This window comes from Channa argus, unplaced genomic scaffold, assembly GCF_033026475.1.
Source record: "Channa argus isolate prfri unplaced genomic scaffold, Channa argus male v1.0 Contig169, whole genome shotgun sequence".
Classification (NCBI taxonomy): domain Eukaryota; kingdom Metazoa; phylum Chordata; class Actinopteri; order Anabantiformes; family Channidae; genus Channa; species Channa argus.
This window is the reverse complement of record NW_027125388.1, coordinates 26,163-44,000: the sequence shown is the minus strand read 5'-3', so window position 1 is coordinate 44,000 and position 17,838 is coordinate 26,163. Positions and strand designations below refer to the sequence as shown.

The following is a 17,838-nucleotide window of genomic DNA, read 5'->3' as shown; positions in this document are numbered from 1 at the left end:
TTTCTTTGACCAATTTGCACATGCTGTTTGCCATATCGCGTGCACCAAGAAGAGGGCATGCAATTGCAGGAAAGGAACTCCTCAACAGGTAACTCAAAACTGAAATTGAACGACGACCATTGCAAGCATGTGTAAGAACTCAGTCAACCCACTGACACAGCTTGAGTGTGAATGTCATCTTAAAATAACAACAATTGTGTTTCTTCCTGGTTTCAGGCCAGGGACCTTTCACGTGTGAGGCGAACTTGATAACCGCTAAACCACAGAAATCGGCGACTTTGACGAGCTACTTCAGAGCGTAGCTTCCCAGCAAGAAGAATACCACGGTCGTGGAAGTTTACTCCTCAGGGGTTTTGGGATGAAAGGATCTTTATCGAACTTTGTAGTACTAAAACCAAAAGTGTTGCCTTTCTAATTGTTAGAGCTGAGACAACCCCTTTTACAAGGCAATCCACCCAGACTGACTGTGCACATGATAATGGATAGCAAAAGGGCTTCTGCCTGATTTCGAACGAGGGACCTTTATGCATGTTAGGCCAAGGTGATATCCACTACACTACAGAATTTAGCCACGTAGGGTATTACTTTCAGAGGGTAGCATCTAACCACAAAGCGACACATTATCGTGCAAGGTCGACTCTAAGGGGCTTTCCAAAATCCTAGTGCACAATAGGTACTTTGTCAGCTTAATGGGGACCATGCTCATATGTGGAGGCTGATCGGTCCAATGCTAAGCCAGTGTAGCGTGGAGAGGGGATTGAAGCTGTGGTAATTGACATCCTAGGGCTGCTTCTTCAGTGCAGCTGTTTTTCATGAGAGAAACAAAGGCTGTTTAGAAATTGGTTCTTAACAATCTTCTGTAGTCTCGCAAAACCCTTTTTGATTTCTTTGACCAATTTGCACATGCTGTTTGCCATATCGCGTCCAACAAGAAGAGGGCGCGCAATTGTAGTCAACAGATACTCAAAACTGAAATTGAATAACGACCATTGCAACTTTAGCCAGTAATCGTCCGCTCTGTCAAAGACACAGCCTTTTTTCGGCGACTACTCTGGAGTGACTGCAAAAGATCTAACAGGCAAAAGCAGGCTTTCATATTCAGGCCCGTAGGTAACGTTCCTTTTCAAATGCAGATTGACGGAGAACGTAGGAGCGTAATTTGACAAGTGATGCATTTTTGTCCAACCTTGAGCGATTAAAAGTAATGGCATCAGAACAGCGTAACTACACCAGGGGCATGGCCGGGGCCAGTGCTGTTCCAGTCCTCGTTAGTATAGTGTACAGGATCTCCGCCTGTTGTAATTGACATCCTAGGGCTGCTGCTGCACGTGCAGCTATTTTTCATTGGAGAAAGTCTCTATTTCGATTAATAGTATGTGGTGGCTTTGTCCAAACGGAAGCTGTTTAGAAATTGGTTCTTAACGTTCTTCTGTAGTCTCGCATAACCCTTTTCGATTTCTTTGACCAATTTGCACATGCTGTTTGCCATATCGCGTGCACCAAGAAGAGGGCATGCAATTGCAGGAAAGGAACTCCTCAACAGGTAACTCAAAACTGAAATTGAACGACGACGACCATTAGTCAACCCACTGACACAGCTTGAGTGTGAATGTCATCTTTAAATAACAACAATTGTGTTTCTGCCTGGTTTCAGGCCAGGGACCTTTCACGTGTGAGGCGAACTTGATAACCGCTACACCACAGAAATCGGCGACTTTGACGAGCTACTTCAGAGCGTAGCTTCCCAGCAAGAAGAATACCACGGTCGTGGAAGTTTACTCCTCAGGGGTTTTGGGATGAAAGGATCTTTATCGAACTTTGTAGTACTAAAACCAAAAGTGTTGCCTTTCTAATTGTTAGAGCTGAGACAACCCCTTTTACAAGGCAATCCACCCAGACTGACTGTGCACATGATAATGGATAGCAAAAGGGTTTTTGCCTGATTTCGAACGAGGGACCTTTATGCATGTTAGGCCAAGGTGATATCCACTACACTACAGAATTTAGCCACGTAGGGTATTACTTTCAGAGGGTAGCATCTAACCACAAAGCGACACATTATCGTGCAAGGTCGACTCTAAGGGGCTTTCCAAAATCCTAGTGCACAATAGGTACTTTCTCAGCTTAATGGGGACCATGCTCATATGTGGAGGCTGATCGGTCCAATGCTAAGCCAGTGTAGCGTGGAGAGGGGATTGAAGCTGTGGTAATTGACATCCTAGGGCTACTTCTTCAGTGCAGCTGTTTTTCATGGGAGAAACAAAGGCTGTTTAGAAATTGGTTCTTAACAATCTTCTGTAGTCTCGCAAAACCCTTTTTGATTTCTTTGACCAATTTTCACATGCTGTTTGCCATATCGCGTCCAACAAGAAGAGGGCGCGCAATTGTAGTCAACAGATACTCAAAACTGAAATTGAATAACGACCATTGCAACTTTAGCCAGTAATCGTCCGCTCTGTCAAAGACACAGCCTTTTTTCGGCGACTACTCTGGAGTGACTGCAAAAGATCTAACAGGCAAAAGCAGGTTTTCACATTCAGGCCCGTAGGTAACGTTCCTTTTCAAATGCAGATTGACGGAGAACGTAGGAGCGTAATTTGACAATTGATTAATTTTTGTCCAACCTTGAGCGAGTAAAAGTAATGGCATCAGAACGGCGTAACTACACCAGGGGCATGGCCGGGGGCAGTGCTGTTCCAGTCCTCGTTAGTATAGTGGACAGTATCTCCGCCTTTTGTAATTGACATCCTAGGGCTGCTGCTGCAAGTGCAGCTATTTTTCATGGGAGAAAGTCTCTATTTCGATTAATAGTATGTGGTGGCTTTGTCCAAAGTGAGGCTGTTTAGAAATTGGTTCTTAACGTTCTTCTGTAGTCTCGCATAACCCTTTTCGATTTCTTTGACCAATTTGCACATGCTGTTTGCCATATCGCGTGCACCAAGAAGAGGGCATGCAATTGCAGGAAAGGAACTCCTCAACAGGTAACTCAAAACTGAAATTGAACGACGACCATTGCAAGCATGTGTAAGAACTCAGTCAACCCACTGACACAGCTTGAGTGTGAATGTCATCTTAAAATAACAACAATTGTGTTTCTGCCTGGTTTCAGGCCAGGGACCTTTCACGTGTGAGGCGAACTTGATAACCGCTAAACCACAGAAATCGGCGACTTTGACGAGCTACTTCAGAGCGTAGCTTCCCAGCAAGAAGAATACCACGGTCGTGGAAGTTTACTCCTCAGGGGTTTTGGGATGAAAGGATCTTTATCGAACTTTGTAGTACTAAAACCAAAAGTGTTGCCTTTCTAATTGTTAGAGCTGAGACAACCCCTTTTACAAGGCAATCCACCCAGACTGACTGTGCACATGATAATGGATAGCAAAAGGGTTTCTGCCTGATTTCGAACGAGGGACCTTTATGCATGTTAGGCCAAGGTGATATCCACTACACTACAGAATTTAGCCACGTAGGGTATTACTTTCAGAGGGTAGCATCTAACCACAAAGCGACACATTATCGTGCAAGGTCGACTCTAAGGGGCTTTCCAAAATCCTAGTGCACAATAGGTACTTTCTCAGCTTAATGGGGACCATGCTCATATGTGGAGGCTGATCGGTCCAATGCTAAGCCAGTGTAGCGTGGAGAGGGGATTGAAGCTGTGGTAATTGACATCCTAGGGCTGCTTCTTCAGTGCAGCTGTTTTTCATGAGAGAAACAAAGGCTGTTTAGAAATTGGTTCTTAACAATCTTCTGTAGTCTCGCAAAACCCTTTTTGATTTCTTTGACCAATTTGCACATGCTGTTTGCCATATCGCGTCCAACAAGAAGAGGGCGCGCAATTGTAGTCAACAGATACTCAAAACTGAAATTGAATAACGACCATTGCAACTTTAGCCAGTAATCGTCCGCTCTGTCAAAGACACAGCCTTTTTTCGGCGACTACTCTGGAGTGACTGCAAAAGATCTAACAGGCAAAAGCAGGCTTTCATATTCAGGCCCGTAGGTAACGTTCCTTTTCAAATGCAGATTGACGGAGAACGTAGGACCGTAATTTGACAATTGATTCATTTTTGTCCAACCTTGAGCGAGTAAAAGTAATGGCATCAGAACGGCGTAACTACACCAGGGGCATGGCCGGGGGCAGTGCTTTTCCAGTTCTCGTTAGTATAGTGTACAGGATCTCCGCCTGTTGTAATTGACATCCTAGGGCTGCTGCTGCACGTGCAGCTATTTTTCATTGGAGAAAGTCTCTATTTCGATTAATAGTATGTGGTGGCTTTGTCCAAACGGAAGCTGTTTAGAAATTGGTTCTTAACTTTCTTCTGTAGTCTCGCATAACCCTTTTCGATTTCTTTGACCAATTTGCACATGCTGTTTGCCATATCGCGTGCACCAAGAAGAGGGCATGCAATTGCAGGAAAGGAACTCCTCAACAGGTAACTCAAAACTGAAATTGAACGACGACGACCATTAGTCAACCCACTGACACAGCTTAAGTGTGAATGTCATCTTTAAATAACAACAATTGTGTTTCTGCCTGGTTTCAGGCCAGGGACCTTTCACGTGTGAGGCGAACTTGATAACCGCTACACCACAGAAATCGGCGACTTTGACGAGCTACTTCAGAGCGTAGCTTCCCAGCAAGAAGAATACCACGGTCGTGGAAGTTTACTCCTCAGGGGTTTTGGGATGAAAGGATCTTTATCGAACTTTGTAGTACTAAAACCAAAAGTGTTGCCTTTCTAATTGTTAGAGCTGAGACAACCCCTTTTACAAGGCAATCCACCCAGACTGACTGTGCACATGATAATGGATAGCAAAAGGGTTTCTGCCTGATTTCGAACGAGGGACCTTTATGCATGTTAGGCCAAGGTGATATCCACTACACTACAGAATTTAGCCACGTAGGGTATTACTTTCAGAGGGTAGCATCTAACCACAAAGCGACACATTATCGTGCAAGGTCGACTCTAAGGGGCTTTCCAAAATCCTAGTGCACAATAGGTACTTTCTCAGCTTAATGGGGACCATGCTCATATGTGGAGGCTGATCGGTCCAATGCTAAGCCAGTGTAGCGTGGAGAGGGGATTGAAGCTGTGGTAATTGACATCCTAGGGCTGCTTCTTCAGTGCAGCTGTTTTTCATGGGAGAAACAAAGGCTGTTTAGAAATTGGTTCATAACAATCTTCTGTAGTCTCGCAAAACCCTTTTTGATTTCTTTGACCAATTTGCACATGCTGTTTGCCATATCGCGTCCAACAAGAAGAGGGCGCGCAATTGTAGTCAACAGATACTCAAAACTGAAATTGAATAACGACCATTGCAACTTTAGCCAGTAATCGTCCGCTCTGTCAAAGACACAGCCTTTTTTCGGCGACTACTCTGGAGTGACTGCAAAAGATCTAACAGGCAAAAGCAGGTTTTCACATTCAGGCCCGTAGGTAACGTTCCTTTTCAAATGCAGATTGACGGAGAACGTAGGAGCGTAATTTGACAATTGATTCATTTTTGTCCAACCTTGAGCGAGTAAAAGTAATGGCATCAGAACGGCGTAACTACACCAGGGGCATGGCCGGGGGCAGTGCTGTTCCAGTCCTTGTTAGTATAGTGGACAGTATCTCGGCATTTTGTAATTGACATCCTAGGGCTGCTGCTGCAAGTGCAGCTATTTTTCATGGGAGAAAGTCTCTATTTCGATTAATAGTATGTGGTGGCTTTGTCCAACGTGAGGCTGTTTAAAAATTGGTTCTTAACGTTCTTCTGTAGTCTCGCATAACCCTTTTCGATTTCTTTGACCAATTTGCACATGCTGTTTGCCATATCGCGTGCACCAAGAAGAGGGCATGCAATTGCAGGAAAGGAACTCCTCAACAGGTAACTCAAAACTGAAATTGAACGACGACCATTGCAAGCATGTGTAAGAACTCAGTCAACCCACTGACACAGCTTGAGTGTGAATGTCATCTTAAAATAACAACAATTGTGTTTCTGCCTGGTTTCAGGCCAGGGACCTTTCACGTGTGAGGCGAACTTGATAACCGCTAAACCACAGAAATCGGCGACTTTGACGAGCTACTTCAGAGCGTAGCTTCCCAGCAAGAAGAATACCACGGTCGTGGAAGTTTACTCCTCAGGGGTTTTGGGATGAAAGGATCTTTATCGAACTTTGTAGTACTAAAACCAAAAGTGTTGCCTTTCTAATTGTTAGAGCTGAGACAACCCCTTTTACAAGGCAATCCACCCAGACTGACTGTGCACATGATAATGGATAGCAAAAGGGCTTCTGCCTGATTTCGAACGAGGGACCTTTATGCATGTTAGGCCAAGGTGATATCCACTACACTACAGAATTTAGCCACGTAGGGTATTACTTTCAGAGGGTAGCATCTAACCACAAAGCGACACATTATCGTGCAAGGTCGACTCTAAGGGGCTTTCCAAAATCCTAGTGCACAATAGGTACTTTCTCAGCTTAATGGGGACCATGCTCATATGTGGAGGCTGATCGGTCCAATGCTAAGCCAGTGTAGCGTGGAGAGGGGATTGAAGCTGTGGTAATTGACATCCTAGGGCTGCTTCTTCAGTGCAGCTGTTTTTCATGAGAGAAACAAAGGCTGTTTAGAAATTGGTTCTTAACAATCTTCTGTAGTCTCGCAAAACCCTTTTTGATTTCTTTGACCAATTTGCACATGCTGTTTGCCATATCGCGTCCAACAAGAAGAGGGCGCGCAATTGTAGTCAACAGATACTCAAAACTGAAATTGAATAACGACCATTGCAACTTTAGCCAGTAATCGTCCGCTCTGTCAAAGACACAGCCTTTTTTCGGCGACTACTCTGGAGTGACTGCAAAAGATCTAACAGGCAAAAGCAGGCTTTCATATTCAGGCCCGTAGGTAACGTTCCTTTTCAAATGCAGATTGACGGAGAACGTAGGAGCGTAATTTGACAATTGATTCATTTTTGTCCAACCTTGAGTGAGTAAAAGTAATGGCATCAGAACGGCGTAACTACACCAGGTGCATGGCCGGGGGCAGTGCTGTTCCAGTCCTCGTTAGTATAGTGGACAGGATCTCCGCCTGTTGTAATTGACATCCTAGGGCTGCTGCTGCAAGTGCAGCTATTTTTCATGGGAGAAAGTCTCTATTTCGATTAATAGTATGTGGTGGCTTTGTCCAAACTGAGGCTGTTTAGAAATTGGTTCTTAACTTTCTTCTGTAGTCTCGCATAACCCTTTTCGATTTCTTTGACCAATTTGCACTTGCTGCTTGCCCTTTTCGATTTCTTTGACCAATTTGCACATGCTGTTTGCCATATCGCGTGCACCAAGAAGAGGGCATGCAATTGCAGGAAAGGAACTCCTCAACAGGTACTCAAAACTGAAATTGAACGACGACCATTGCAACTTTAGCCAGTAATGGTCCGCTCAGTCAAAGGCACACAGCCTTTGTCCAGCGACTACTCTGGCGAGACTGCAAACGAGCAGTGCTTTTCCAGTCCTCGTTAGTATAGTGGACAGTATCTCCGCCTGTCACGCGGAAGACCGGGGTTCGATTCCCCGACGGGGAGAGTCTTTTTGCCTTTGTCCCGGACAGTTGAAATTTCCCACAATACGTCTTTGACTTGGTTGAGGAGGCTTGCATTTGCAAATGATGGCCAGAAGAAGTCATCGGTTGTTGTGCTGAAATAGCTCAATTGGGAGAGCGTTAGACTGAAGATCTGAAGGTCCCTGGTTCGATCCCGGGTTTCGGCATTACACCACCTCTGTCCGGCTTACGATGCCAAGAGGCCCCTAAACTTTTGTTTTTGTACTTAAGACGGTTCGGAAGGTAGTCTCTATGTGTGCCATTCTGTGATTTCAGGTTGTTTTACGGAGCAAGCATGTGGAAGAACTTAGTCAACCCACTGACACAGCTTGAGTGTGAATGTCATCTTAAAATAACAACAATTGTGTTTCTGCCTGATTTCAGGCTAGGGACCTTTCACGTGTGAGGCGAACTTGATAACCGCTACACCACAGATACCGGCGACTTTGACGGGCTACTTCAGAGCGTAGGCAAAAGCAGGCTTTCACATTCAGGCCCGTAGGTAACGTTCCTTTTCAAATGCAGATTGCCGGAGAACGTAGGGGCGTAATTTGACAAGTGATGCATTTTTATCCAACCTTGTGCGAGTAAAACTAATGGCATCAGAACAGCGTAACTACACCAGGGGCATGGCCGGGGCCAGTGCTGTTCCAGTCCTCATTAGTATAGTGGACAGTATCTCCGCCTGTTGTAATGGACATCCTAGGGCTGCTGCTGCAAGTGCAGCTATTTTTCATGGGAGAAAGTCTCTATTTCAATTAATAGTATGTTGTGGCTTTGTCCAAGCTGAGGCTGTTTAGAAATTGGTTCTTAACTTTCTTCTGTAATCTCGAATAACCCTTTTCGATTTCTTTGACCAATTTGCACTTGCTGCTTGCCCTTTTCGATTTCTTTGACCAATTTTGCACATGCTGTTTGCCATATTGCGTGCATCAAGAATAGGGCATCCAATTGCAGGAAAGGAACTCCTCAACAGGTACTCAAAACTGAAATTGAATAACGACCATTGCAACTTTAGCCAGTAATCGTCCGCTCTGTCAAAGACACAGCCTTTTTTCGGCGACTACTCTGGAGTGACTGCAAAAGATCTAACAGGCAAAAGCAGGTTTTCACATTCAGGCCCGTAGGTAACGTTCCTTTTCAAATGCAGATTGACGGAGAACGTAGGAGCGTAATTTGACAATTGATTCATTTTTGTCCAACCTTGAGCGAGTAAAAGTAATGGCATCAGAACGGCGTAACTACACCAGGGGCATGGCCGGGGGCAGTGCTGTTCCAGTCCTCGTTAGTATAGTGGACAGTATCTCCGCCTTTTGTAATTGACATCCTAGGGCTGCTGCTGCAAGTGCAGCTATTTTTCATGGGAGAAAGTCTCTATTTCGATTAATAGTATGTGGTGGCTTTGTCCAAAGTGAGGCTGTTTAGAAATTGGTTCTTAACGTTCTTCTGTAGTCTCGCATAACCCTTTTCGATTTCTTTGACCAATTTGCACATGCTGTTTGCCATATCGCGTGCACCAAGAAGAGGGCATGCAATTGCAGGAAAGGAACTCCTCAACAGGTAACTCAAAACTGAAATTGAACGACGACCATTGCAAGCATGTGTAAGAACTCAGTCAACCCACTGACACAGCTTGAGTGTGAATGTCATCTTAAAATAACAACAATTGTGTTTCTTCCTGGTTTCAGGCCAGGGACCTTTCACGTGTGAGGCGAACTTGATAACCGCTAAACCACAGAAATCGGCGACTTTGACGAGCTACTTCAGAGCGTAGCTTCCCAGCAAGAAGAATACCACGGTCGTGGAAGTTTACTCCTCAGGGGTTTTGGGATGAAAGGATCTTTATCGAACTTTGTAGTACTAAAACCAAAAGTGTTGCCTTTCTAATTGTTAGAGCTGAGACAACCCCTTTTACAAGGCAATCCACCCAGACTGACTGTGCACATGATAATGGATAGCAAAAGGGTTTCTGCCTGATTTCGAACGAGGGACCTTTATGCATGTTAGGCCAAGGTGATATCCACTACACTACAGAATTTAGCCACGTAGGGTATTACTTTCAGAGGGTAGCATCTAACCACAAAGCGACACATTATCGTGCAAGGTCGACTCTAAGGGGCTTTCCAAAATCCTAGTGCACAATAGGTACTTTCTCAGCTTAATGGGGACAATGCTCATATGTGGAGGCTGATCGGTCCAATGCTAAGCCAGTGTAGCGTGGAGAGGGGATTGAAGCTGTGGTAATTGACATCCTAGGGCTGCTTCTTCAGTGCAGCTGTTTTTCATGGGAGAAACAAAGGCTGTTTAGAAATTGGTTCTTAACAATCTTCTGTAGTCTCGCAAAACCCTTTTTGATTTCTTTGACCAATTTGCACATGCTGTTTGCCATATCGCGTCCAACAAGAAGAGGGCGCGCAATTGTAGTCAACAGATACTCAAAACTGAAATTGAATAACGACCATTGCAACTTTAGCCAGTAATCGTCCGCTCTGTCAAAGACACAGCCTTTTTTCGGCGACTACTTTGGAGTGACTGCAAAAGATCTAACAGGCAAAAGCAGGTTTTCACATTCAGGCCCGTAGGTAACGTTCCTTTTCAAATGCAGATTGACGGAGAACGTAGGAGCGTAATTTGACAAGTGATGCATTTTTGTCAAACCTTGAGCGATTAAAAGTAATGGCATCAGAACAGCGTAACTACACCAGGGGCATGGCCGGGGCCAGTGCTGTTCCAGTCCTCGTTAGTATAGTGTACAGGATCTCCGCCTGTTGTAATTGACATCCTAGGGCTGCTGCTGCACGTGCAGCTATTTTTCATTGGAGAAAGTCTCTATTTCGATTAATAGTATGTGGTGGCTTTGTCCAAACGGAAGCTGTTTAGAAATTGGTTCTTAACGTTCTTCTGTAGTCTCGCATAACCCTTTTCGATTTCTTTGACCAATTTGCACATGCTGTTTGCCATATCGCGTGCACCAAGAAGAGGGCATGCAATTGCAGGAAAGGAACTCCTCAACAGGTAACTCAAAACTGAAATTGAACGACGACGACCATTAGTCAACCCACTGACACAGCTTGAGTGTGAATGTCATCTTTAAATAACAACAATTGTGTTTCTGCCTGGTTTCAGGCCAGGGACCTTTCACGTGTGAGGCGAACTTGATAACCGCTACACCACAGAAATCGGCGACTTTGACGAGCTACTTCAGAGCGTAGCTTCCCAGCAAGAAGAATACCACGGTCGTGGAAGTTTACTCCTCAGGGGTTTTGGGATGAAAGGATCTTTATCGAACTTTGTAGTACTAAAACCAAAAGTGTTGCCTTTCTAATTGTTAGAGCTGAGACAACCCCTTTTACAAGGCAATCCACCCAGACTGACTGTGCACATGATAATGGATAGCAAAAGGGTTTTTGGCTGATTTCGAACGAGGGACCTTTATGCATGTTAGGCCAAGGTGATATCCACTACACTACAGAATTTAGCCACGTAGGGTATTACTTTCAGAGGGTAGCATCTAACCACAAAGCGACACATTATCGTGCAAGGTCGACTCTAAGGGGCTTTCCAAAATCCTAGTGCACAATAGGTACTTTCTCAGCTTAATGGGGACCATGCTCATATGTGGAGGCTGATCGGTCCAATGCTAAGCCAGTGTAGCGTGGAGAGGGGATTGAAGCTGTGGTAATTGACATCCTAGGGCTACTTCTTCAGTGCAGCTGTTTTTCATGGGAGAAACAAAGGCTGTTTAGAAATTGGTTCTTAACAATCTTCTGTAGTCTCGCAAAACCCTTTTTGATTTCTTTGACCAATTTTCACATGCTGTTTGCCATATCGCGTCCAACAAGAAGAGGGCGCGCAATTGTAGTCAACAGATACTCAAAACTGAAATTGAATAACGACCATTGCAACTTTAGCCAGTAATCGTCCGCTCTGTCAAAGACACAGCCTTTTTTCGGCGACTACTCTGGAGTGACTGCAAAAGATCTAACAGGCAAAAGCAGGTTTTCACATTCAGGCCCGTAGGTAACGTTCCTTTTCAAATGCAGATTGACGGAGAACGTAGGAGCGTAATTTGACAATTGATTCATTTTTGTCCAACCTTGAGCGAGTAAAAGTAATGGCATCAGAACGGCGTAACTACACCAGGGGCATGGCCGGGGGCAGTGCTGTTCCAGTCCTCGTTAGTATAGTGGACAGTATCTCCGCCTTTTGTAATTGACATCCTAGGGCTGCTGCTGCAAGTGCAGCTATTTTTCATGGGAGAAAGTCTCTATTTCGATTAATAGTATGTGGTGGCTTTGTCCAAAGTGAGGCTGTTTAAAAATTGGTTCTTAACGTTCTTCTGTAGTCTCGCATAACCCTTTTCGATTTCTTTGACCAATTTGCACATGCTGTTTGCCATATCGCGTGCACGAGGAAGAGGGCATGCAATTGCAGGAAAGGAACTCCTCAACAGGTAACTCAAAACTGAAATTGAACGACGACCATTGCAAGCATGTGTAAGAACTCAGTCAACCCACTGACACAGCTTGAGTGTGAATGTCATCTTAAAATAACAACAATTGTGTTTCTGCCTGGTTTCAGGCCAGGGACCTTTCACGTGTGAGGCGAACTTGATAACCGCTAAACCACAGAAATCGGCGACTTTGACGAGCTACTTCAGAGCGTAGCTTCCCAGCAAGAAGAATACCACGGTCGTGGAAGTTTACTCCTCAGGGGTTTTGGGATGAAAGGATCTTTATCGAACTTTGTAGTACTAAAACCAAAAGTGTTGCCTTTCTAATTGTTAGAGCTGAGACAACCCCTTTTACAAGGCAATCCACCCAGACTGACTGTGCACATGATAATGGATAGCAAAAGGGTTTCTGCCTGATTTCGAACGAGGGACCTTTATGCATGTTAGGCCAAGGTGATATCCACTACACTACAGAATTTAGCCACGTAGGGTATTACTTTCAGAGGGTAGCATCTAACCACAAAGCGACACATTATCGTGCAAGGTCGACTCTAAGGGGCTTTCCAAAATCCTAGTGCACAATAGGTACTTTCTCAGCTTAATGGGGACCATGCTCATATGTGGAGGCTGATCGGTCCAATGCTAAGCCAGTGTAGCGTGGAGAGGGGATTGAAGCTGTGGTAATTGACATCCTAGGGCTGCTTCTTCAGTGCAGCTGTTTTTCATGAGAGAAACAAAGGCTGTTTAGAAATTGGTTCTTAACAATCTTCTGTAGTCTCGCAAAACCCTTTTTGATTTCTTTGACCAATTTGCACATGCTGTTTGCCATATCGCGTCCAACAAGAAGAGGGCGCGCAATTGTAGTCAACAGATACTCAAAACTGAAATTGAATAACGACCATTGCAACTTTAGCCAGTAATCGTCCGCTCTGTCAAAGACACAGCCTTTTTTCGGCGACTACTCTGGAGTGACTGCAAAAGATCTAACAGGCAAAAGCAGGCTTTCATATTCAGGCCCGTAGGTAACGTTCCTTTTCAAATGCAGATTGACGGAGAACGTAGGAGCGTAATTTGACAATTGATTCATTTTTGTCCAACCTTGAGCGAGTAAAAGTAATGGCATCAGAACGGCGTAACTACACCAGGGGCATGGCCGGGGGCAGTGCTTTTCCAGTCCTCGTTAGTATAGTGGACAGGATCTCCGCCTGTTGTAATTGACATCCTAGGGCTGCTGCTGCAAGTGCAGCTATTTTTCATGGGAGAAAGTCTCTATTTCGATTAATAGTATGTGGTGGCTTTGTCCAAACTGAGGCTGTTTAGAAATTGGTTCTTAACTTTCTTCTGTAGTCTCGCATAACCCTTTTCGATTTCTTTGACCAATTTGCACTTGCTGCTTGCCCTTTTCGATTTCTTTGACCAATTTGCACATGCTGTTTGCCATATTGCGTGCACCAAGAAGAGGGCATGCAATTGCAGGAAAGGAACTCCTCAACAGGTACTCAAAACTGAAATTGAACGACGACCATTGCAACTTTAGCCAGTAATGGTCCGCTCAGTCAAAGGCACACAGCCTTTGTCCAGCGACTACTCTGGCGAGACTGCAAACGAGCAGTGCTTTTCCAGTCCTCGTTAGTATAGTGGACAGTATCTCCGCCTGTCACGCGGAAGACCGGGGTTCGATTCCCCGACGGGGAGAGTCTTTTTGCCTTTGTCCCGGACAGTTGAAATTTCCCACAATACGTCTTTGGCTTGGTTGAGGAGGCTTGCATTTGCAAATGATGGCCAGAAGAAGTCATCGGTTGTTGTGCCGAAATAGCTCAATTGGGAGAGCGTTAGACTGAAGATCTGAAGGTACCTGGTTCGATCCCGGGTTTCGGCATTACACCACCTCTGTCCGGCTTACGATGCCAAGAGGCCCCTAAACTTTTGTTTTTGTACTTAAGACGGTTCGGAAGGTAGTCTCTATGTGTGCCATTCTGTGATTTCAGGTTGTTTTACGGAGCAAGCATGTGTAAGAACTTAGTCAACCCACTGACACAGCTTGAGTGTGAATGTCATCTTAAAATAACAACAATTGTGTTTCTGCCTGATTTCAGGCTAGGGACCTTTCACGTGTGAGGCGAACTTGATAACCGCTACACCACAGATACCGGCGACTTTGACGGGCTACTTCAGAGCGTAGGCAAAAGCAGGCTTTCACATTCAGGCCCGTAGGTAACGTTCCTTTTCAAATGCAGATTGCCGGAGAACGTAGGGGCGTAATTTGACAAGTGATGCATTTTTATCCAACCTTGTGCGAGTAAAACTAATGGCATCAGAACGGCGTAACTACACCAGGGGCATGGCCGGGGCCAGTGCTGTTCCAGTCCTCATTAGTATAGTGGACAGTATCTCCGCCTGTTGTAATGGACATCCTAGGGCTGCTGCTGCAAGTGCAGCTATTTTTCATGGGAGAAAGTCTCTATTTCAATTAATAGTATGTTGTGGCTTTGTCCAAGCTGAGGCTGTTTAGAAATTGGTTCTTAACTTTCTTCTGTAATCTCGCATAACCCTTTTCGATTTCTTTGACCAATTTGCACTTGCTGCTTGCCCTTTTCGATTTCTTTGACCAATTTTGCACATGCTGTTTGCTATATTGCGTGCACCAAGAATAGGGCATCCAATTGCAGGAAAGGAACTCCTCAACAGGTACTCAAAACTGAAATTGAATAACGACCATTGCATCTTTAGCCAGTAATCGTCAGCTCTGTCAAAGACACAGCCTTTTTTCGGCGACTACTCTGGAGTGACTGCAAAAGATCTAACAGGCAAAAGCAGGTTTTCACATTCAGGCCCGTAGGTAACGTTCCTTTTCAAATGCAGATTGACGGAGAACGTAGGAGCGTAATTTGACAATTGATTCATTTTTGTCCAACCTTGAGCGAGTAAAAGTAATGGCATCAGAACGGCGTAACTACACCAGGGGCATGGCCGGGGGCAGTGCTGTTCCAGTCCTCGTTAGTATAGTGGACAGTATCTCCGCCTTTTGTAATTGACATCCTAGGGCTGCTGCTGCAAGTGCAGCTATTTTTCATGGGAGAAAGTCTCTATTTCGATTAATAGTATGTGGTGGCTTTGTCCAAAGTGAGGCTGTTTAGAAATTGGTTCTTAACGTTCTTCTGTAGTCTCGCATAACCCTTTTCGATTTCTTTGACCAATTTGCACATGCTGTTTGCCATATCGCGTGCACCAAGAAGAGGGCATGCAATTGCAGGAAAGGAACTCCTCAACAGGTAACTCAAAACTGAAATTGAACGACGACCATTGCAAGCATGTGTAAGAACTCAGTCAACCCACTGACACAGCTTGAGTGTGAATGTCATCTTAAAATAACAACAATTGTGTTTCTTCCTGGTTTCAGGCCAGGGACCTTTCACGTGTGAGGCGAACTTGATAACCGCTAAACCACAGAAATCGGCGACTTTGACGAGCTACTTCAGAGCGTAGCTTCCCAGCAAGAAGAATACCACGGTCGTGGAAGTTTACTCCTCAGGGGTTTTGGGATGAAAGGATCTTTATCGAACTTTGTAGTACTAAAACCAAAAGTGTTGCCTTTCTAATTGTTAGAGCTGAGACAACCCCTTTTACAAGGCAATCCACCCAGACTGACTGTGCACATGATAATGGATAGCAAAAGGGCTTCTGCCTGATTTCGAACGAGGGACCTTTATGCATGTTAGGCCAAGGTGATATCCACTACACTACAGAATTTAGCCACGTAGGGTATTACTTTCAGAGGGTAGCATCTAACCACAAAGCGACACATTATCGTGCAAGGTCGACTCTAAGGGGCTTTCCAAAATCCTAGTGCACAATAGGTACTTTCTCAGCTTAATGGGGACCATGCTCATATGTGGAGGCTGATCGGTCCAATGCTAAGCCAGTGTAGCGTGGAGAGGGGATTGAAGCTGTGGTAATTGACATCCTAGGGCTGCTTCTTCAGTGCAGCTGTTTTTCATGAGAGAAACAAAGGCTGTTTAGAAATTGGTTCTTAACAATCTTCTGTAGTCTCGCAAAACCCTTTTTGATTTCTTTGACCAATTTGCACATGCTGTTTGCCATATCGCGTCCAACAAGAAGAGGGCGCGCAATTGTAGTCAACAGATACTCAAAACTGAAATTGAATAACGACCATTGCAACTTTAGCCAGTAATCGTCCGCTCTGTCAAAGACACAGCCTTTTTTCGGCGACTACTCTGGAGTGACTGCAAAAGATCTAACAGGCAAAAGCAGGCTTTCATATTCAGGCCCGTAGGTAACGTTCCTTTTCAAATGCAGATTGACGGAGAACGTAGGAGCGTAATTTGACAAGTGATGCATTTTTGTCCAACCTTGAGCGATTAAAAGTAATGGCATCAGAACAGCGTAACTACACCAGGGGCATGGCCGGGGCCAGTGCTGTTCCAGTCCTCGTTAGTATAGTGTACAGGATCTCCGCCTGTTGTAATTGACATCCTAGGGCTGCTGCTGCACGTGCAGCTATTTTTCATTGGAGAAAGTCTCTATTTCGATTAATAGTATGTGGTGGCTTTGTCCAAACGGAAGCTGTTTAGAAATTGGTTCTTAACGTTCTTCTGTAGTCTCGCATAACCCTTTTCGATTTCTTTGACCAATTTGCACATGCTGTTTGCCATATCGCGTGCACCAAGAAGAGGGCATGCAATTGCAGGAAAGGAACTCCTCAACAGGTAACTCAAAACTGAAATTAAACGACGACGACCATTAGTCAACCCACTGACACAGCTTGAGTGTGAATGTCATCTTTAAATAACAACAATTGTGTTTCTGCCTGGTTTCAGGCCAGGGACCTTTCACGTGTGAGGCGAACTTGATAACCGCTACACCACAGAAATCGGCGACTTTGACGAGCTACTTCAGAGCGTAGCTTCCCAGCAAGAAGAATACCACGGTCGTGGAAGTTTACTCCTCAGGGGTTTTGGGATGAAAGGATCTTTATCGAACTTTGTAGTACTAAAACCAAAAGTGTTGCCTTTCTAATTGTTAGAGCTGAGACAACCCCTTTTACAAGGCAATCCACCCAGACTGACTGTGCACATGATAATGGATAGCAAAAGGGTTTTTGCCTGATTTCGAACGAGGGACCTTTATGCATGTTAGGCCAAGGTGATATCCACTACACTACAGAATTTAGCCACGTAGGGTATTACTTTCAGAGGGTAGCATCTAACCACAAAGCGACACATTATCGTGCAAGGTCGACTCTAAGGGGCTTTCCAAAATCCTAGTGCACAATAGGTACTTTCTCAGCTTAATGGGGACCATGCTCATATGTGGAGGCTGATCGGTCCAATGCTAAGCCAGTGTAGCGTGGAGAGGGGATTGAAGCTGTGGTAATTGACATCCTAGGGCTACTTCTTCAGTGCAGCTGTTTTTCATGGGAGAAACAAAGGCTGTTTAGAAATTGGTTCTTAACAATCTTCTGTAGTCTCGCAAAACCCTTTTTGATTTCTTTGACCAATTTTCACATGCTGTTTGCCATATCGCGTCCAACAAGAAGAGGGCGCGCAATTGTAGTCAACAGATACTCAAAACTGAAATTGAATAACGACCATTGCAACTTTAGCCAGTAATCGTCCGCTCTGTCAAAGACACAGCCTTTTTTCGGCGACTACTCTGGAGTGACTGCAAAAGATCTAACAGGCAAAAGCAGGTTTTCACATTCAGGCCCGTAGGTAACGTTCCTTTTCAAATGCAGATTGACGGAGAACGTAGGAGCGTAATTTGACAATTGATTCATTT

The 17,838-nt window shown here is 44.8% G+C and overlaps 2 non-coding genes across 2 annotated transcripts; both read left to right on the top strand.

Moving 5' to 3' along the window:
- The first annotated feature begins 7,497 nt into the window (after nucleotides 1-7,497).
- On the top strand, nucleotides 7,498-7,569 carry trnad-guc (transfer RNA aspartic acid (anticodon GUC)). Its single transcript has one exon. It is a non-coding gene; the product is annotated as a tRNA-Asp (tRNA).
- Nucleotides 7,570-13,662: 6,093 nt separating this feature from the next.
- Nucleotides 13,663-13,734, top strand: trnad-guc (transfer RNA aspartic acid (anticodon GUC)). The gene has a single exon. It is a non-coding gene; the product is annotated as a tRNA-Asp (tRNA).
- The last annotated feature ends 4,104 nt before the right edge of the window (nucleotides 13,735-17,838 follow it).